Raw genomic sequence first — 22,455 nt, 5'->3', positions numbered from 1 at the left:
TTGATTTTTTGTTTTATTATATATAATAATAAATATTTATATAGATAAAATTAAAACTCAAATCAGTATTAGAAAAAGCCCGACTTAACCGCTAAAAATCAATTTTAATTACCGAAAATTATGTTGAAACACTGAGAGAAAAAAAACTTCTGATGGGTATCAACCCAGTGAACCGGGTTTTGGTCGAAAATGATGGTTTTTGACCCGAAACAGCCCGAAACTCAGTTTTTACCCTGGTCGACATGGTTTGACCCGTATTGACCCGGTGGACTTGGTTTTGGTCAAAAATGACGGTTTTGACCCGAAACGGCCCGAAACTCATTTTTTACCCTGGTCGACATGGTTTGACCCGTATTGACCCGGTGGACTCTGTTTTGACCCAAAATGACGGTTTTGACCCGAAACGGCCCGAAACTCATTTTTTACCCTGGTCGACATGGTTTGACCCGTATTGACCCGGTGGACTCGGTTTTGACAAAAAATGACGGTTTTGACCCGAAACGGCCAGAAACTCATTTTTTACCCTGATCGACATGGTTTGACCCGTATTGACCCGGTGGACTCGGTTTTGATGGAAAGATGCGGTTGACTTGAGAAAAGTATATTTTTGAATTTTTAAACTTTTTTCTTAATTTTTTTGGATTTTTATAAATAGTAATAGAAATAAAAATAACATTCGAGAAAATCTTGGTGGATCCAAAATTGGGTTACAACACTTAGCATCAAGAATGAATGGTCAAACTTTAACGAACATGTGATCACTATGGAAGAAGAAGAATGGGATGAAAGCAATATTAGGGAATTTACAAAGTTAGTAGAGCAACATGAACAAACCTGGGAACCAGCTACATAAGAACTAGAAACCATAAACATGGGTAGCGATCAGATTAAAAAAGAGTTGAAAATAGGGACCTTAATCACTCCGGAGGAAAGAGCAGAGGTAATTGCCCTTTTACAAGAATATGCAGATGTTTTTGCTTGGTCTTACGAGGATATGCCTGGTTTGGATAGAAATATTGTCGTACATAAGATACCGTTGGAGGAAGGTTGTAAACTAGTCAAACAGAAGTTGAGGAGAGCCCACCCGGATATTTGGATCAAAGTTAAGGCAGAACTTGAAAAACAGTGGAATGCAGGCTTTCTAGAAGTAGTCAAATATCCACAATGGGTATCCAACATTGTTGTCGTACCAAAGAAAGAAGGAAAGATTAGAGTTTGTGTGGACTTCCAGAATTTAAAAAAAGCTAGCCCCAAAGATGATTTTTCTCTGCCACATATAGATGTTTTGGTCGACAATGCTGCACGCAGTTCCACATATTCCTTTATGGATGGTTTCTCGGGATACAACCAGATAAAGATGGCTCTAGAAGATAAGGCGAAAACAACTTTTGTTACACCATGGGGAACCTATTGCTACAAGGTTATGCCATTTGGTCTGAAGAATGCAGGAGCCACCTATCAGAGAGCCATGGTGACTCTGTTCCATGATATGATGCACAAAGAAATTGAGGTGTATGTAGATGATATGATTGCCAAGTCCAAAAAGGGAGAAGATCATGTAAAGGTTCTGAGGAAGTTATTTGAGCGTTTGAGGAAGTACAAACTAAAGCTCAACCCTGCAAAATGTTCGTTTGGAGTTAAGTCTGGAAAGCTGCTAGGATTTGTGGTAAGTGACAAAGGTATAGAGGTTGATCCTGATAAAGTGAAGGCCATCCAATCCATGCCATCCCCAAAAACGGAGAAGGAGGTGCGGGGATTCTTGGGAAGATTGAACTATATTGCCAGATTTATAGCTCAACTAACCACAACATGTGAACCTGTCTTCCGGCTACTAAGGAAAAAGAATCCTGGGATTTGGAATGAGGAGTGTGAGGAGGCATTCAATAAAATCAAGCAATACTTACAAAGTCTGCCTTTACTTGTTCCTTCTATATCAGGAAGGCCTTTAATACTATATCTAAGTGTGGAGGACGATCGCCGCGACGCCGCACACGTGCGACAAGACCGATCATCTATTTGTTTATTTACTTTAGGTGGACATTGCTTACTTAAACCGAGATGTGCCATGAGAAGACAGACATGAGTGAGTAGCTCCCCACCTCGGGCAAGTGCATCAGCATGCTCCTTCCATACAGAATGACTTGCAGCATACATCAGCATTTCCACCGACACTTCACTTATCATTTCCCATTTCTTTTCATTTGGCCAACCATCCAGTGACTCTGATGACTCCAATGACTGCAATGAAATAGCAAGCATGCAACCATCTAGTAGGGCTGACTTTTCTTCCCCTTGTTGTCTAATTTCTTTTAACATGGTAGACGGACTTCGAAGCAATTCATAGAAAAATGCTTTCACTTGAGCTTCGGGAAACGATAATGTATCCAATTTATCCATGGAAATTTTGTTCTCCGCTTCTTTATGACTATTCCTGATGAATAGGAGACGATGCAAATGAATTCTAGTTTCAGTATACCTTGTTCCGCTGAGCTCTGTCGCTAACATATTTGGACATTGAACCAGGAGATACAACATGTAGTTAGATAATGATCTGCTCATTGCGCAATTTTGATGATTCGCAAAACCGTTCTTCCTGGAATCGTCAATGTAACAAACATGAGTAGCAATGTGCCAAGTGAGGAGGCTATGACTGAATTCTACACCGTTGACACTCCATCCCAATTTATCAAAGCAATCCTTGCGACGAAGCGAATTGTAACCGCTCTCTTCCAATAGCTTAAGGAGGTTAAGGAAATCACTGGTATCGGGATCGTACCTTGAACGTGTAGCCTTGACTTGTTTGAAGATCAATTCTTTTAAATCCTTGTCCACACCCACCCTGCTATGAATGTTCCAATTCCCAGGAAAGTACTTCTTACGAAGCTTGTTCACTGGTTTCTTTGATAGAGCACTTACTAGGTTGTGTTGTCCCATTAATCTTGACCATCTTTTGCGCTTCCTGGAAAAATGTTGTAGCAGAGAAAGACAATGGTTTCGATAGTGATTAGAACTGTTGGGGATTTCGACACCCCATGCGCGGACCGGTGGTGTTCTAATGGTTGCTCCTAGGAGGGTTAAGCACACTGAGACAATATTTAACGTGGTTCGGCAAATCCGTCTACATCCACGGGAGAAATCCATTTTATTAGATATGGAGATACATGAACGAGAAGGATTACATCTGCTGCTCTTACAGTTGCTGCAATGGCAGCAAAGCTGCTGCCATTGCAGCTCTCTCTTTCTCTCAACTCACACTCACGTTTTTCACTCTCACACACTCTGCACTCTCTCTCATTTTTCTCTCAAATATAAGCCTCCTTTATAGGCATTTTATGGTCAACTTTCTCCAGCAATAGCAAGGGGACAATAGGTCCCGAAATCATGCCACTAATTGTGGCACTAGTTGTGTTTCCACTAAGCCACAATTAGTGGTGGGGTATTGCCACTAAATGGCAATATCCTAACAAGAACCACTAAGCCAAATCCGAGTCCAGTCGGAAAGGAGATGCCCAATGATAGAGTAACTTTCAAGGCAGACAACTCCACTCAGCAACACGTAAGATATAATTCTATCGTTTTTCGAATACACACTCTTGCTCTTTATCATTATTGAGAAGGAAACGAAAGCAAAAATAGAGGATAAGAAAGTGACTGAGCGGAGAATGAAGCGAGGCCAGGTAACCGTTGCCACCTTAGAATAAAGGCGATCATACTTGAGTCCCAGCTCAATTTCTGTCAACTGGAAGGCTTCCTCGCCTGTCTTTTGATCAGAAACCAACTCATAGGTGGTTCTTTGATCGAAATTAACGAGATCAAGATTTTGGAACAGAATCTTAGTCGTCTTAAACAAAAGACGAGCTTCATGAAGATAACTGACCTCACTTGAACTTGAGGTGATGAAAAACATATCTTCAATCGGTGCAAGCTGTTTTTGCAGAAGGTTGCTGTGACAAATTATTGGATTCCTTGTTTCTTTTCAAAACCCATATCCTTTCACCATACTTGATCATTCCTGAAATAAAGATGGGAATGGCTACCAACATGAAGGCATTTTCTCTCAACCTGAACAAGACATAAACAACCACTCCAACTCGAGTTACTAGCTGAAGAAGGTGATTTATCAATAATTTGTCGAGTTCATGCATTGAATAAGCAGAGATAGTTCCAGGGCCACCAATGTGAACTAGAAGGATTGGTGCCCAAAACACTGGAATCAAGTTCGGATTTGTGGAGTTGGCTACGCTGCGAGCAAGGATGCCCAATGAAAAGATTGCCACCGAATCTGAGGACAAGTATGCTAACCAAAGAAAATCCCCGAGCCCAACAGTATACTTCCGTCGTTCTCCTAAAATGGTGAGGATGATTTGAAGAAGGAGACCAAGTAACATTAATGAGCGAATCTGCCATTCATTCCATAGTTCTTCAATATCTTGGGACAAATATACTAAACCCATCTTTGACGACACGTCCCTAGCAAACACATATTTTCAAAAATAAATCCACCTTAATCAGCATAGTTCGAAACAATTTGAGCAAAATGAACTTGATAAAATTAAAAACAGCATACAAAATGACCTTTTCTTCATTGTTGTTCAATGGTCATTAGGGTGATTTTGGAGAGGGACGCGAACCCTAGCCATATGAATTTAAAACGTCTCTGCCTCGCAATCAAAATTGTTGGTCATCCAGCCAAGCTGCGATGCATAGCTTGTGCCAAATTACTATTGAAAACTAGTTAAATGCCTCTACGTAGTGGGTATCTACTTTAAATCATCCAATTTGTAAATAAGCGTACTAATTTCAATCAGACCATCTTAATTCTCATTGTGTTTATATATAAGTAATATCTATTTCATCCGTTTAATACCTAAAACTATTAAGTTAATCATTTTTTAAGATTCTTATAATAAATATATGGACTTTGCATTTTTTTTAATTATTAATTATTGAATTAATTCATATATAGTAAGTTAAAAAGAAATATTAAATATATACTTAAATAATACATGTGTGAAGCATGTGACAGAGAAATTAACTAGTCATTATAACAACATGTATTCAATACATATTCATCCATTGACTTGATGGTTTTCTGAACCTATCAATAAAACTTCATTATTATCATAACAAAAATTTAATAATATTCAATTTAAATGTTTGATTGCTCTCCTATTTTAAAAGAAATAATACAAATTATATATTATGATTTAATAATTTTATGAAGAAATGACCAACTTGAAAAGTAATAATGGTGTAAATGACACATTATTCAACTAATATACTTTTACTTATCATAAATAGTTTTAAGAAACTTGAAAAGGACTGATCTCATATTAGAGACTTTTTTTTCTTTTTTTAATACATGTATGGAAAAAAATAAATTCAATATACATCTTAAATAAAATATTAAATGATGATTTTTCATTAGATTTAAGTAAAATTAATAAACACAAAACACATAACTAAAACTTTTTTCATTAGATTCAAACCTTTTCATTTAAGAATTTATTTTTATCACTAACAAAAGATTGACAAATACAAATGGAGACATCAAAGAAATTTTTCTATCGGTGAAACTATTATATATATATTATATCTATCTATCTAAGTTTTATTATAATATTTCTTAAGTATATTTTTTTATGAGTTAATAGTTATTTTTGCAAGTACTTTTGTTTCATTAATTTTGTTGCATTAAATTTTTTTTTTTATTCATGTTCTTCTATAGTTGTTATAATTTTTTATATACATTTTTAACCTTTTAGTTTTTTCTCTAGTTTAAGAATTAAAATACAAGTACTCCTAATATTATGAAAATAGTATCACACTATCATATATATCATTAGCATCGTCGCTTTCAATATTATGGAAACTTACAACTAATATAACCAATAATTATCATAAAAACGAGATAATTTTATTAGGCTAACCATCTAGTACGTACATGAAAAACCAGCAAAGCAAAGAGATCCATACAACACAGAATAAAATAAAATAAAAAAACTTAGCCTGGATTGAATCTATTATTCACTAATTCAAAATCACCAACTTTTCCTCACCAACACTTTCTGATTAAGTAGCTGACTTGATTAATTATGATTTACAGGCGAGCCAAGTTAATGCTCATGCAACATCAAAACTACTAGCTAGTAGGGGATTTGGCTGAGGTTAATACTGTTAAGAAATACTAACATATCACGATATGAAGGAACAATATATCTTGATAGTGTTCATGTCGTGCTCAAATTGATTCATTAATTTTTTATGTATATATATAAAAATCATTTTTAACCCAACCTTTCTACAAACTCATATATATATATATATATATATATATATATATATATATATATATATATTATAAAACAATAATAAAATAGCATCACCTTTATATCCACCTCAAATAACATTAATATAAATATTAATGCATAAACAAATAGAGATAGTGATTTATTTATGGAGATTGTGCAACACTATGAACTTGAAAATGAAATTCCTCTCGCAAAGCAAAAATGTTAAACGTTTTTTATACTGCACGAAAGGAATAGAATAAATAATTTACTCTCATCACAAGCTATACACAACTTTATGAAAGATTTAACGTACACATTAAAGGTGAATATATAGAACAAATTAATTTCTCTATTCACAAGCTAAACCTTGAGGACTTTGTTGCCTGTCTTTAATTAGTTTTCATCTCAAATTAAATTATCCTTGTTAATAGGATTTTTACCGGTCAAAATTTAAATATTAATTTGATCCTCAACTGGTCTTTAATAATATCTGTGTTTTTCATGTTCTCTTCATTAATATTTTTTTTTAATTTTTTGTATTTTTTTTTGTGAGGACCCAAAAATAAATAACAATAACATTCACATATATCGTTCTAGATATTCATTCCTTGAAATATTTCTCTTGTAAACATTCACGTCATTTTCAGGTTTTGTAACTTAAGTCTCATCAGCACTCATAAATATTCATTCAGACAAGAGCATCAATTACTTTCCTTACTTGCAAGCTAAGGTAAAATTATACCTCGAAGGAAAGATCGATTGAAGAAGACTCTTGTAGTCTATCGGCCCGATTTTTGATTTGGTAAGACTAGGAAGGCCTCATTTGTATTTGAGGGAATAAAAGCTATGGGTTGGGTCAAAAAATCCTTTTCCACCAGTTTCATCTTATGGCTAAGCAGATTTGTTCTGATTTTTTGACTCTTATATTCAAATCTTCGAACCAATACTTAGGAATTTTTTTAAACAGATACATATATAGAGACAGGGGGAGATTGAGATTTACCGAAAGCTATATGTTTCTTTGGCTGCCTCTCCATATGATTATTATTATTAATATGTGATATTGTTTTCAGTTTTGAACATAAATTAATATACTTAATCTTCGTTAAATATTATGTTTTCGATTTCCTTTAACATGGTAGACGGACTTCGAAGCAATTCATTGAAAAATGCATCCACTTTAGCTTCTTGAACAGATCATTTGCCAAGCAATGCATCCAAGTTATCTGAGGTAGTATGTTGTGCTTCCTTTCTTTATGAGTATGCCAGAAAAGGAGAAGAAACAAATTAATGAATGGTCGTATCAGTATACCTTGTTTTGCTGAGCTCTATCGCTAACATAGTTGGAAGGTCAACCGGGAGATAGAACATGTCATTAGATAATCTTCTGCTCCTCATTACACAATTTCGACTAGGATCTTTTGCACAACCGATTATTATGAACCGTAACTGATTCATTTAATTCAATTAATAAACTAGTTTATTTTCAACATTTTTCTTTAAACTTGATTTTTTTATAATTCTCACATATCTCTCATCTTGACAAAAATACATCAATATATTTATTTTTATCATAAAATGCTGAATCTTTTGTTAAAGCAATAACTATTGAGTTATCCACATAAATTTTCACAAGCTTCTTTTATGGTATTTGTAACTCTTTCAATCTAGCAATTAAAGCAAAAACTTTATCATAGTCAATTCCTTGATTTTAACTGTCATCACCCAATTTTGGGTGATTCCCCAAAATTCGTTTTTTTTCAAAAAATAAAAAAAAATTAAAAAAATCAAAATCAAAAAAATAAAATAAAGGCTGGCAATGCGGAGAAAGCCGACCAAGAAAGGCTGCAAAAATAGGCGAAAATCAAGCTGCAATTTTCGGAAGAATTTCAAGGCCCAAGTGTACGCTGTTATGCCCAAAAATAGAAAAATGTAAATTCAAAGGTCAAATTAAATGAGTATTGGATGAATTTGCATAAAAATTAAGTCCAATGACATAATTAAATTTTTAATGGGCCAATTTGATTTAATCATGGGCCAAATTGAATTTTAATTATGTTTAACAATTAATTTAGGTCCAATTGAAGGAGTTAATTAAGTGCAAGGACTTAATTATACTTTAAGTGGGTCAAAATTAATTGGAGGGCTTAATTGGTGAAAATTAAGTTTGGGAGCTTAATTTGGACTTAATTGAAAATTCAGAATTTTAAGAGACCCAATTTAATTTTTACCAAGTGAATTGATTGAAATTAGGGGCCAAACACAAAACTTGAGGGACCAATTTTGAAGCTCGAAAAACTATTTTGCCTATAAATAGCTTTCATTTTCAGCTAAATAGGAGGGCATTTTTGACAACCAAAAAAGAACAAAAAAAAACCTAAACCTAACCCTAAAACATTTAATCTTCTTCTTCTTCAAGAGCAGCCGCCGCCGCCACTGTCCTTGGTTGAATTTTTGGTTTTTTTCTCTTCAGCCGGCCACGACAGATTTTTCTCCTCCACGCCGTCTCTAACTCCTTAGCTTCTCCACCAGAACCGGCTGCCCACATTGCCTACTCCCTCTGGTTGAAAACCATCTTCAATCTTCAGCCACTTCCCCATCCACGCGATTCCCCCATTTTCTTCTCCTTTTCCAGCTAACAACACAGAGCCCCTCCCATTGCAACAAGCCGGAGCGGCTACCACGCTCTCCTTCCATTTCAGGCTCTCCATTCTCCCCTTGAGTCGCTGGCACACAGAGCCTTCTCCTCCAAAACCAAACCGATTCCCTTCAGCCAGCTACTTCCCTCTCTCAGCTGCACACAGACCGGCCTCTCCATCAACGCCGACCTCCACCAAGCCACCGCAGCTACTGAACCTCCTCCCTCTCCCTCAAACCGGCCGCTTCCTTCTTCTTCCAGTTTTCCCACAAGTCTTCCATCTCCCTCTTGGCAGCTAGAGCACAACCCTGATCTACCCTTCTCTCTCCTTCAACCGGCCGCAGCTCCTTCTCAAAGAAACCAAGCTGATCGTCCACAGCTGCCCAACGCCGCTTCCTCCCTCTCGGCCACGGCAGATCCGGCCTCCAGCTCCTCCGCTAGCCGCAGCAGCGCCCATGGACAACAGCCCACGGATCCAGCTCCACCGAACTTGCCATCGGCAGGAGCAACCACCAGGAGGGAGCCGATTACCGATCCAAAATTGAAGAGAACTGACCGGAGGAAACAGATCTAAAAATAGAACAAAATAAAATATGCTTGCTGTGTTGCGTTTTGTTTTGTTTTGCAGGTGATAGTGGCCATCAACGCCGACGAGGAATGGTAAGGAAGAAGAAGCTGAGCCACGGATCCTGTTGCTTCCAGTTCTCCCCGGCGGCGCGTGAGCCCACACGCCGCCAGCTATGCCTGTGTCCAATTCCTGTGCAGAAGGGTTCCCTTGCAATTTTTGGAGTTTTAAGGACCATTTTGTAAATTTGAAATTATTTTATGTAATTTTTATTTATTTTTGAATATTGCAATTTGTATTGTGGATGTAAAAAAAAAAAGAAAAAGAAAAAAGAAGAAAAAGAAAAAAAGAAAAAAAGATAATATAATAAAAAATGTGTGTTTGTGTTTGTAATTTTTTTATTATTATGTTATTGAATTATAAAAAGAAAAAAACAAAAAAAAACAAAAATGCATGTTTGTATTTATTTCAGGAATCTTTTCATGATAAGACGGTAAAAGAATAAAGAAGGATTTAATATTTTGATTGGATCACAGTGTAGAAGTACAAACTTGTACGGAAGTTGTATTTCTAAAATCCGATGAAAAGACAAAATTTTTAAACTTCTTTAACACATCAAGCCACGAAGCAGCTTACCTCAGGTAGGGTGTGTTAGGGGTGCTAACACCTTCCCTAACCACAATCAGTCCCTTACCCGCGAATCTCTGACAAGACCAGTCAACTTGGGTTTCCTAGTAACCCTCAATTAAATACTAGGTGGCGACTCCAACAAAATTAATTCCAATAACAGAGAGCGAGAAAACCGCCATCGCCAGGACGGGACGACGCCGCGCGCGGGGTGTTTTCCGACGTGCGACAGAATGGCGACTCCACTGGGGAGGTACTGTTTCTAACAACATTGGACTAAGCTTTGTGTATTTGATGTGTTTAAATTTTGCCATTTTTGTCTTGTTTTATTTTATCCATGCATTTTTAGAATTTTTCATGCATCACCTGTATTTATTTTTGAAAGCACACACAAACCTCTAAGTTAGGAGGGGAGTAGCGGTCTGCCTCATGACTTTCAGTCGGGGTTCAGATTTGTGAAACATCCAACTATGAGCTGAGTGTTTACTCGGTAATGGCGGTCACAGGGTGCCCCAACCATTCCTTGTAAACCCCTATACTGCCTTCACGAGAGGTGGTCACTGGACAGTTCGTAGACCCTTTTGAGACCAGGTAGAAAACCTACCCATGTTCACATAATCAATAGAACCTGTCCTTAGGTTGTATGTGCTATCATTTATCTGCATTGGGGCGAACCCTTCTTGAAACATCTTGAATTCAAGACTTGTGGGTGACAGAATGATCGTCACTCCAAAAATTTTCATTGTAGAGTTTGGGCAAGAATCAATATTCTTGTTTCATCATACAAAAGTGACGATCATATGTCACCCCTCGAAGGGCAAGTTCATCATATAGATTGCATGTTCATACATTTTCTCATGCATGCACCACAATAAAAGGTGGGTCCCCTCCGAGGCTACAACACCTAATTTTGAGCAAGAAAACATTGGAGATAAAGAACGTGCTCTCCGCAGCACTCATTTTCAAAAAGAGTTGGAGTCTCTGAACAAAAGCTTGACTCGCCTCTAGCTGACTCGAGCAAACACTTAAAAATACCTCTGGTGAAGGTCCTTCCAACCGGTCTGCTATTTTGTTCAGCCTCCATCAACGACTCAGCCCAAAAAAAACTGGGGGGCAAACATGATCAAGAGCCTAAACACAATCCGGAGGGGAATTGCACCTCCGTGGCAGAATGGAGTCTGTTCTTGTTCTGCCCAAAAAAAATTGATCAAAAGCCTTGACACAATCCGAAGGGGAATTGCACCACTGTTGCAGAATGGAGCCAGTTCTTGTTCAAACTACCTCTGCTTGATCATGCCTGCAAAAGTTTCTTGATTTTTTCAACCTATTCCAGTTTTTGTCGGTAATTTGGCTCAAAATTCCACAAGATTTTCCTTGTCCAATGAGCCTTTCCTGTAAATAAAATCATGTGTTTTCTTTTTTGTGTTCATGCAAATAACATACTGAGCACACCTTTGTACTTACAAAACCACCGCACCAAGAATTCTTTGGTGTTTTTCCCTTTTTCCCAAAACAACAAGCATGACCCCATGTTTTCACAAGGATTTTTGGGAAATCAAAGTTTAGTACAAGAAAATAGAAATCATGTTGATGTTTGTCTGAAACAAACAAGTTCTGAAAATTCAGATGATTCCTTAGAGAGGTAACCATACACCTAAAAACCCAAAAAACAAAACAACACCATGAAGTGACTCTAAAGCTGAGTTTTGGTTGCATGAATAATGAGAAATCACTCTGCATACTCGCATGAAAGCAAGGCTTACCGATCCTAAATGCATGCATTTGAGATGAAGAAAGGCCATCTTTGATAATCCTTTCACAAGGCTGAAAAATATCCTTTGCAGTCCCCTTTTGAGCCTAATAGATTTTTCTTGAAATAACCTTGGCTAGGATCACACCCTACACTGGGGGGCAAGTGCAAAAAATCCTCAATGATTAAAAGTGCCCAAATGACTCTTGGGGGCATGAAAAAGTCATCAATGATTGAAAGTGTCCAAACAATACTAGGGGGCATAAAAGAAAATTCTCAATAATCGAAGATGCCCATACAAAGCTGGGGGCATAAAAAAAAAATCCAAAGGATCAAAAAATTTTGAGCAAAAAAAAAAAGCAAATGCAATGATGCTCAAAATCAAATGAAGAAAAATGAGAGAGCCCAAGCCCAACATTGGGGGGCACCGTGGACCATTTTACAAATCAAATTCCAAGGTCCAGAAATGTATGAAAAAAGAGTTTGGGATATAAGCACAAGTGATCCTTAGTCTTGAAATCCCTTAAACACCTTTTGAGCTTGTGAAATATCCTTTTCTTCATAGCCAATAGCCCAAGCCTACATTACGTGCCTAAGCAAGCCCTTTCTGATCAAAGGCGAGCAATCTGGATTGGTAGGCAGTGTTTTCTCATGTGAACTGCATCATTATTCATGCAAATAAAATGAATGCTTCGAAGACGGTTCTCAATAACCCTTAAATTGAAATTTCAACCTTTTGTGACCAACCAGATGTCACCCTGTGTTCTTCACATTTTCATCGAAAGACGGTTCTCAATAACCCCCAAATTGAAATTTAAACCTTTTGTGACCAACCAAATGTCACTTCATATTTTCATCAAAAGCAAAACCAAAAGTTTTCATCACTTCTGAAAGCCTCTCCATAGGAATCACTTGAATTTTGTCAGAATGAGTTCTGCTTTGAATCGATGTCAAAATGATTTCTGTGTCTGGAATAACTTTGAAATTCCAAAAATTCATCATGGAAACAATTCCTTGTAAATAACCAGACCTTCCTTCACATATCCTCATCCTCAAACCCTGATTTGTATACTTGGGGGCATGATCAAGCTGGAGGGCAATCAAAAACATCTAGCAGAGCTAGCTCCACGATTCCCTTTCTAAGAAACTATTGGGCAAAATTGGCAACCCTTGAGATAAAGGGGCGGAGGACAAAGAAGTGTGATGGTATTCAGTCCTTCCTAGAGGTCAAAATCACAAGATATGACTCGAGTAAGCAAGAGCGAAAAGAGCCATTGAAGCTTACTATCAGAGACTCAAACTTTTGAGAAAATGAGAACTCCATGAAGAAAAGGGGACCTACATTGCTCAGGTAAGTATACATGCATATTGATCATGATGCATAACCTTCATCTTGACAGATCAGTGTCTTACAATCTCCTTTTTAGTGGGCCTTCGAGCCCTCACATTTTAGATAGTATGCTTTCTAGCCCTATCTACCTTCCTTTTTAGTAGGCCTTCGAGCCCTCACATCTTAGGTAGTGTGTTTTCCAACCATACCTCCTTTTTAGTGTGCCTTAGAGCCCTTACCTCTTTGGTAGTGTGTTTTCCAACTATACCTCTTTTTTAATGTGCCTTTGAGCCATCAACCACCTTAGGTAGTGTGTTTTCCAACTCTGCCTCCTTTAGTGCGCCTTAGAGCCACCAACCACTTTAAGTAGTGTGTTTTCTAACCATACCTCCTTTTGAGTGCGCCTTCGAGCGACCAACCATCTTAGGTAGTGTGTTTTCTAACCATACCTCCTTTTGAGTGCGCCTTAGAGCCTTCAACCATCTTAGGTAGTGAGTTTTCCAACCATACCTCCTTTTTAGTGCGCCTTAGAGCCATCAACCACTTTAGGTAGTGTGTTTTCTAACCATGCCTCTTTTTAAGTGCGCCTTCGAGCGACCAACCACCTTAGGTAGCGTGTTTTCCAACCCTACTTCCTTTTTCGAGTGGGCTTTCGAGCCATCACATCTTAGGTAGTGTGTTCTCTAACCCTACCTCCTCTTTTGAGTGGGCTTTCGAGCCCTACTTCCTTTTGAGTGCGCCTTAGAGCCTTCAAACACCTTAGGTAGCGTGTTTTCCAAACCAGCCTCCTTTTTAATGCGCCTTAGGGCCAACAACCATCTTAGGTAGTGTGTTTTCTAACCATACCTCTTTTTTAGTGCGCCTTAGAGCCCTTACCTCTTAGGTAGTGTGTTTTCTAACCTTGCCTCCATTTTTGAGTGGGCCTTCGAGCCCTCACACCTTAGGTAGTGTTTTTTTTCTAACCCTACCTCCTTTTTCGAATGGGCTTTCGAGCCCTCGCCTCTTAGGTAGTGTGTTCTCTAACCCTACCTCCTCTTTTTGAGTGGGCTTTCGAGCCCTCACCTCTTAGGTAGTGTGTTTTCTAAACATGCCTCCTCTTTTGAGTGGGCTTTCGAGCCCTACTTCCTTTTTAGTGGGCCTTCGAGCCCTCACATCTTAGGTAGTGTGTTTTCCAACCATACCTCCTTTTTAGTGGGCCTTCGAGCCCTCACATCTTAGGTAGTGTGTTTTCCAACCATACCTCCTTTTTAGTGGGCCTTCGAGCCCTCACACCTTAGGTAGCGTGTTTTCCAACCCTGCCTCCGTTTTAATGTGCCTTCGAGCCATCACACCTTAGGTAGCGTGTTTTCCAACCCTGCCTCCTTTTTAATGTGCTTTCGAGCCATCACACCTTAGGTAGTGTGTTTTCCAACCGTACCTCCTTTTTAATGTGCTTTCGAGCCTTCACATCTTAGGTAGTGTGTTTTCCAACCATACCTCCTTTTTAATGTGCCTTCGAGCCATCACACCTTAGGTAGTGTGTTTTCCAACCATACCTCCTTTTTAATGTGCCTTCGAGCCATCACACCTTAGGTAGTGCGATTTTCCAACCCTGCCTCTTTTTAAGTGCGCCTTAGGGCCATCCACCACCTTAGGTAGTGTGTTTTCCAACCTGCCTCCTTCTAGTGTGCCTTCGAGCCACCAACCACCTTAGGTAGTGTGTTTTCCAACCCTACCTCTTTTTTAGTGCGCCTTAGAGCCATCAACCACCTTAGGTAGTGTGTTTTCCAACCCTGCCTCCTTCTTTAGTGCGCTTTAGAGCCACCAACTACTTTAGGTAGTGTGTTTTCTAACCATATCTCCTTTTGAGTGCGCCTTAGAGCCTTCAACCACCTTAGGTAGTGTGTTTTCCAACCATACCTCCTTTTTAATGCGCCTTAAGGCCAACAACCATCTTAGGTAGTGTGTTTTCTAACCATACCTCCTTTTTAGTGCGCCTTAGAGCCCTTACCTCTTAGGTAGTGTGTTTTCTAACCTTGCCTCCATTTTTGAGTGGGCCTTCGAGCCCTCACACCTTAGGTAGTGTTTTTTTTCTAACCCTACCTCCTTTTTCGAATGGGCTTTCGAGCCCTCGCCTCTTAGGTAGTGTGTTCTCTAACCCTACCTCCTCTTTTTGAGTGGGCTTTCAAGCCCTCACCTCTTAGGTAGTGTGTTTTCTAAACATGCCTCCTCTTTTGAGTGGGCTTTCGAGCCCTACCTCCTTTTTAGTGGGCCTTCGAGCCCTCACATCTTAGGTAGTGTGTTTTCCAACCATACCTCCTTTTTAGTGGGCCTTCCCTGCCTCCGTTTTAATGTGCCTTCGAGCCATCACACCTTAGGTAGCGTGTTTTCCAACCCTGCCTCCTTTTTAATATGCCTTCGAGCCATCACACCTTAGGTAGTGTGTTTTCCAACCGTACCTCCTTTTTAATGTGCTTTCGAGCCTTGACATCTTAGGTAGTGTGTTTTCCAACCATACCTCCTTTTTAATGTGCCTTCGAGCCATCACACCTTAGGTAGTGTGTTTTCCAACCATACCTCCTTTTTAATGTGCCTTCGAGCCATCACACCTTAGGTAGTGCGATTTTCCAACCCTGCCTCTTTTTAAGTGCGCCTTAGGGCCATCCACCACCTTAGGTAGTGTGTTTTCCAACCTGCCTCCTTCTAGTGTGCCTTCGAGCCACCAACCACCTTAGGTAGTGTGTTTTCCAACCCTACCTCTTTTTTAGTGCGCCTTAGAGCCATCAACCACCTTAGGTAGTGTGTTTTCCAACCCTGCCTCCTTCTTTAGTGCGCTTTAGAGCCACCAACCACTTTAGGTAGTGTGTTTTCTAACCATATCTCCTTTTGAGTGCGCCTTAGAGCCTTCAACCACCTTAGGTAGTGTGTTTTCCAACCATACCTCCTTTTTAATGCGCCTTAGGGCCAACAACCATCTTAGGTAGTGTGTTTTCTAACCATACCTCCTTTTTAGTGCGCCTTAGAGCCCTTACCTCTTAGGTAGTGTGTTTTCTAACCTTGCCTCTATTTTTGAGTGGGCCTTCGAGCCCTCACACCTTAGGTAGTGTTTTTTTTCTAACCCTACCTCCTTTTTCGAATGGGCTTTCGAGCCCTCGCCTCTTAGGTAGTGTGTTCTCTAACCCTACCTCCTCTTTTTGAGTGGGCTTTCGAGCCCTCACCTCTTAGGTAGTGTGTTTTCTAAACATGCCTCCTCTTTTGAGTGGGCTTTCGAGCCCTACTTCCTTTTTAGTGGGCCTTCGAGCCCTCACATCTTAGGTAGTGTGTTTTCCAACCATACCTCCTTTTTAGTGGGCCTTCGAGCCCTCACACCTTAGGTAGCGTGTTTTCCAACCCTGCCTCCTTTTTAATGTGCCTTCGAGCCATCACACCTTAGGTAGTGTGTTTTCCAACCGTACCTCCTTTTTAATGTGCTTTCGAGCCTTCACATCTTAGGTAGTGTGTTTTCCAACCATACCTCCTTTTTAATGTGCCTTCGAGCCATCACACCTTAGGTAGTGTGTTTTCCAACCATACCTCCTTTTTAATGTGCCTTCGAGCCATCACACCTTAGGTAGTGCGATTTTCCAACCCTGCCTCTTTTTAAGTGCGCCTTAGGGCCATCCACCACCTTAGGTAGTGTGTTTTCCAACCTGCCTTCTTTTAGTGTGCCTTCGAGCCACCAACCACCTTAGGTAGTGTGTTTTCCAACCCTACCTGTTTTTTAGTGCGCCTTAGAGCCATCAACCACCTTAGGTAGTGTGTTTTCCAACCCTGCCTCCTTCTTTAGTGCGCTTTAGAGCCACCAACCACTTTAGGTAGTGTGTTTTCTAACCATATCTCCTTTTGAGTGCGCCTTAGAGCCTTCAACCACCTTAGGTAGTGTGTTTTCCAACCATACCTCCTTTTTAATGCGCCTTAGAGCCTTCAACCACCTTAGGTAGTGTGTTTTCTAACCATACCTCCTTTTGAGTGCGCTTTAGAGCCACCAACCACTTTAGGTAGTGTGTTTTCTAATCATACCTCCTTTTTAGTGCGCTTTAGAGCCCTTACCTCTTAGGTAGTGTGTTTTCCAACCATGCCTCTTTTTTTTAGTGCGCCTTAGAGCCCTTACCTCTTAGGTAGTGTGTTTTCCAACCCTACCTCCCTTTGAGTGCGCCTTAGAGCCATCAACCATCTTAGGTAGTGCATTGTCCAACCCTGCCTCTTTTTAAGAGCTCCCTCGAGTCCTAACCTTTTAGGTAGTGTGTTTTTCTAACCTTACCTCCTTCCGAGTGCGCTTTCTAACCCTCACGAGGATTCATCATTCCTCAACAAGATGAGTCAATCATCTCTCATCCTTTTTTTCTTCTTTACAACGCTTACTATTTAAAGTCTCGTCTCGTAAGAGACTTTCTACCATAAGCATTGTAAAGAGGGGGGCACTTGTCATCACCCAATTTTGGGTGATTCTCCAAAATTCGTTTTTTTTTCAAAAAATAAAAAAAAATCAAAAAAATCAAAATCAAAAAAATAAAATAAAGGCTGGCAATGCGGAGAAAGCCGACCAAGAAAGGCTGCAAAAATAGGTGAAAATCAAGCTGCAATTTTCGGAAGAATTTCAAGGCCCAAGTGTACGCTGTTATGCCCAAAAATAGAAAAATGCAAATTCGAAGGTCAAATTAAATGAGTATTGGACGAATTTACATAAAAATTAAGTCCAATGACATAATTAAATTTTTAATGGGCCAATTTGATTTAATCATGGGCCAAATTGAATTTTAATTATGTTTAAGAATTAATTTAGGTCCAATTGAAGGAGTTAATTAAGTGCAAGGACTTAATTATACTTTAAGTGGGTCAAAATTAATTGGAGGGCTTAATTGGTGAAAATTAAGTTTGGGAGCTTAATTTGGACTTAATTGAAAAATCAGAATTTTAAGAGACCCAATTTAATTTTTACCAAGTGAATTGATTGAAATTAGGGGCCAAACACAAAACTTGAGGGACCAATTTTGAAGCCCGAAAAACTATTTTGCCTATAAATAACTTTCATTTTCAGCTAAATAGGGGGGCATTTTTGACAACAAAAAAAAGAACAAAAAAAAACCTAAACCTAACCCTAAAACATTTAATCTTCTTCTTCTTCAAGAGCAGCCGCCGCCGCCACTGTCCTTGGTTGAATTTTTGGTTTTTTTCTCTTCAGCCGGCCACGACAGATTTTTCTCCTCCACGCCGTCTCTAACTCCTTAGCTTCTCCACCAGAACCGGCTGCCCACATTGCCTACTCCCTCAGGTTGAAAACCATCTTCAATCTTCAGCCGCTTCCCCATCCACGCGATTCCCCCATTTTCTTCTCCTTTTCCAGCTAACAACACAGAGCCCCTCCCATTGCAACAAGCCGGAGCGGCTACCACGCTCTCCTTCCATTTCAGGCTCTCCATTCTCCCCTTGAGTCGCTGGCACACAGAGCCTTCTCCTCCAAAACCAAACCGATTCCCTTCAGCCAGCTACTTCCCTCTCTCAGCTGCACACAGACCGGCCTCTCCATCAACGCCGACCTCCACCAAGCCACCACAGCTACTAAACCTCCTCCCTCTCCCTCAAACCGGCCGCTTCCTTCTTCTTCCAGTTTTCCCACAAGTCTTCCATCTCCCTCTTGGCAGCCAGAGCACAACCCTGATCTACCCTTCTCTCTCCTTCAACCGGCCGCAGCTCCTTCTCATAGAAACCAAGTCGACCGTCCACAGCTGCCCAACGCCGCTTCCTCCCTCTCGGCCACGGCAGATCCGGCCTCCAGCTCCTCCGCTAGCCGCAGCAGCGCCCATGGACAACAGCCCACGAATCCAGCTCCACCGAACTTGCCATCGGCAGGAGCAGCCACCAGGAGGGAGCCGATTACCGATCCAAAATTGAAGAGAACTGACCAGAGGAAACAGATCTAAAAATAGAACAAAATAAAATCTGCTTGCTGTGTTGCGTTTTGTTTTGTTTTGCAGGTGATAGTGGCCATCAACGCCGACGAGGAATGGTAAGGAAGAAGGAGCTGAGCCACGGATCCTGTTGCTTCCAGTTCTCCCCGGCGGCGCGTGAGCCCACGCGCCGCTAGCTATGCCTGTGTCCAATTCCTGTGCAGAAGGGTTCCCTTGCAATTTTTGGAGTTTTAAGGACCATTTTGTAAATTTGAAATTATTTTATGTAATTTTTATTTATTTTTGAATATTGCAATTTGTATTGTGGATGTAAAAAAAAAGAAAAAGAAAAAAGAAAAAAAAGAAAAAAAGAAAAAAATATAATATAATAAAAAATGTGTGTTTGTGTTTGTAATTTTTTTATTATTATGTTATTGAATTATAAAAAGAAAAACACAAAAAAAAACAAAAATGCATGTTTGTATTTATTTCAGGAATCTTTTCATGATAAGACGGTAAAAGAATAAAGAAGGATTTAATATTTTGATTGGATCACGGTGTAGAAGTACAAACTTGTACGGAAGTTGTATTTCTAAAATCCGATGAAAAGATAAAATTTTTAAACTTCTTTAACACATCAAGCCACGAAGCAGCTTACCTCAGGTAGGGTGTGTTAGGGGTGCTAACACCTTCCCTAACCACAATCAGTCCCTTACCCGCGAATCTCTGACAAGACCAGTCAACTTGGGTTTCCTAGTAACCCTCAATTAAATACTAGGTGGCGACTCCAACAAAATTAATTCCAATAACAGAGAGCGAGAAAACCGCCATCGCCAGGACGGGACGACGCCGCGCGTGGGGTGTTTTCCGACGTGCGACATTAACAATAGTTTTTTTGTCACTAATCTCACTTTGTATCTCTCTACTTTTTATTGATATTATTCTTTTTTTTGTAGATTCATTTGACGCTTATTGACTTTTTTTCTTTTGGTCTATAAACCAATTTTTCATGTGTTATTTTTTTGAATTGATACAATCTTCTTATCCATAGCAATTTTTTACCTTTCATCCTTTATAACTTATTCAAACACTATAGGATCACATATAGCAACGTCACAATATAGTATCATATCATTATCAATAAGATTAATTATCTTGTACAAATAATTAAGGTTCATCATTTTTCTTGGTAAACTTAGAGAGTCGTCACTAAAAAAGAAATACAAGAAGATAAAAGTGAAATTGAATTTATTGATGTTTATAGAGGTGTGACTATATGTTCTTAATAATCTTTATATCACTCATCTTATTTATCAAGACTTTGTAGAAAATCATATTTTTTCATCATCATTTACCTTCCATTTCTATTTTTCTTTTTCATCAAACTTGACATCCATTCTAACCACAATTGTTTCTTTATTAGGGTTGTACAACTTATGTCGTTTGAATTTTTTTATTCATTTTTTGACCTAATTTTTTGATAAATTTTTGAAAAAAATAATCAAAATAGTAAAAGCAACGAAAACCTCTAAAAAATACATTTTTGATATATTTTAATTTTTAACATTATTTTTAAAATTATTAATTTGTCTCGTTAAGTGTTGATATTATTCATTTTAGAAAAATCAAAATTCTGATATTTTACCGAGCATTTGAAAATCAAAAAAATTTGAAAATTGCTCATTTCCCTTTCCTTTTGACAAAAAACAGAGAGATCCCCCATTTCCTTCCCTCCCCCTGCACCTCCATCTGCCTCACAAATCTTCCCCTTCCCTCACCAGATCTTCCCTCTCTCACCCGAACACCCACCAGAACCGCCATCGCCATCGCCATCGCCATCGCCATCGCCATCTCCATCTCCATCTCACACAGCAAGAATACAAAAAATAACAAAACCATTGGAGACGTGGTCATTTGGTTATAAGAGAATCAAATCTAAACTGAGGTCCTAAAAATCAGGACATTATTAACCAAAACAACAACAATTAAAAGACTAAATCAAACTGAACTTAGTCAACAAAAAAACCCAACAAACTCTCCCTTAATTTGACTTGCAATTTGCAGTCATTTTACATTTGGTGCCATGCAAACTCCAAGCAGTTCTCTTAATCTTATGAACACCTCAAGTGTCAAAGGCTTTAGTCATAATATCTGATAACTGATCTTTGAAACCACAATACTCTAACTTAACAATTCCATCCATTGTTAAATCATGAAGAAAATAAAATCTAACATCAATGTGCTTGCTTCTTCTGTGCATAACAGGATTTTTTTTGATAATTTAATAGTAGAGCTATTATGAACTCATCTATTTGATCATTGTCGCACATGTGCGGCGTTGCGGCGAAAAACATTCACCCTTAAAATTTTAACTCATCTATCTGACAAATATGGGGAGACAAGAAATTCTTATCTTTTATATGTGGAAAGCAGGAATGAGAGTCGCCACCTAGTATTTTGGTCATTAGGAACCCTATCCGGTCTCAAAGATCAAGTACGGGGACTGGTTGCGTAAAGGGAAGGTATTAGCACCCCAAATATGCCCTACCTAAGATAGACTATATTGTTTTATTGTATGATAAAACTTAATGTCTTGTCATGTTTTTTAATTATTGGTCCATCTATTCTTTAAAAAAATTTCTCCTCAATAAAGTATCCTTATCTTATCGAGTAAAACCTAACCGTTTTAACATTAACAAAAGAATTTAATATCCAGAATACATCTTATGTATAAGGTCATAACCCTAGATATTAAAAGAAAACAAAATAATTTTTTAAATTTTTTTGAAATATTGGCTTAATTCTCATGACTTTAAAAAACTGGTTATTAAAACCAAAATGCTTGCTAATACATATTTTTGAAATCTTCTTTGTTATATGAAAATACAATATGATTTTTTTCTTTCATTTTTGAGAGACTTGGCCGTATGCATCAAAACAAAACATTTTAATTTTTTTAAGTTTTGATAAAAACCAGGTATTAAAATACTGGATTTGTATCTTTATAATATAAAAATATAAATTGATATTGATCAAAATATAGTAAAATATTTGCAGAAAATCACAGATTTTTTTGGAATAATTTTTGAAGAAATTTTTTTTTTCCGGCTGGGCCCAGCTTGGCTCATGTGGCAGGGCTGGACCCAGCCACCTGGTTACTGGCCCAAGCCAGTGACCCAACCAAGCCATGCACGGGTAAAATTTTATGCGTGCATGCATTCTTTGTTTTTGCAGATAGCAAAAACGAAGGCCCCTTGGTTATAGAGTGCAAAAAATGGTGGTCTTTAGGCTTTCATTCATCTTCTGTTTCTTTTTGTTTCTCTAGACCAACATGCATCAATTTTTG

Source organism: Populus nigra, chromosome 3, assembly GCF_951802175.1.
Source record: "Populus nigra chromosome 3, ddPopNigr1.1, whole genome shotgun sequence".
NCBI lineage: Eukaryota > Viridiplantae > Streptophyta > Magnoliopsida > Malpighiales > Salicaceae > Populus > Populus nigra.
This window is presented reverse-complemented; position numbering follows the sequence as displayed.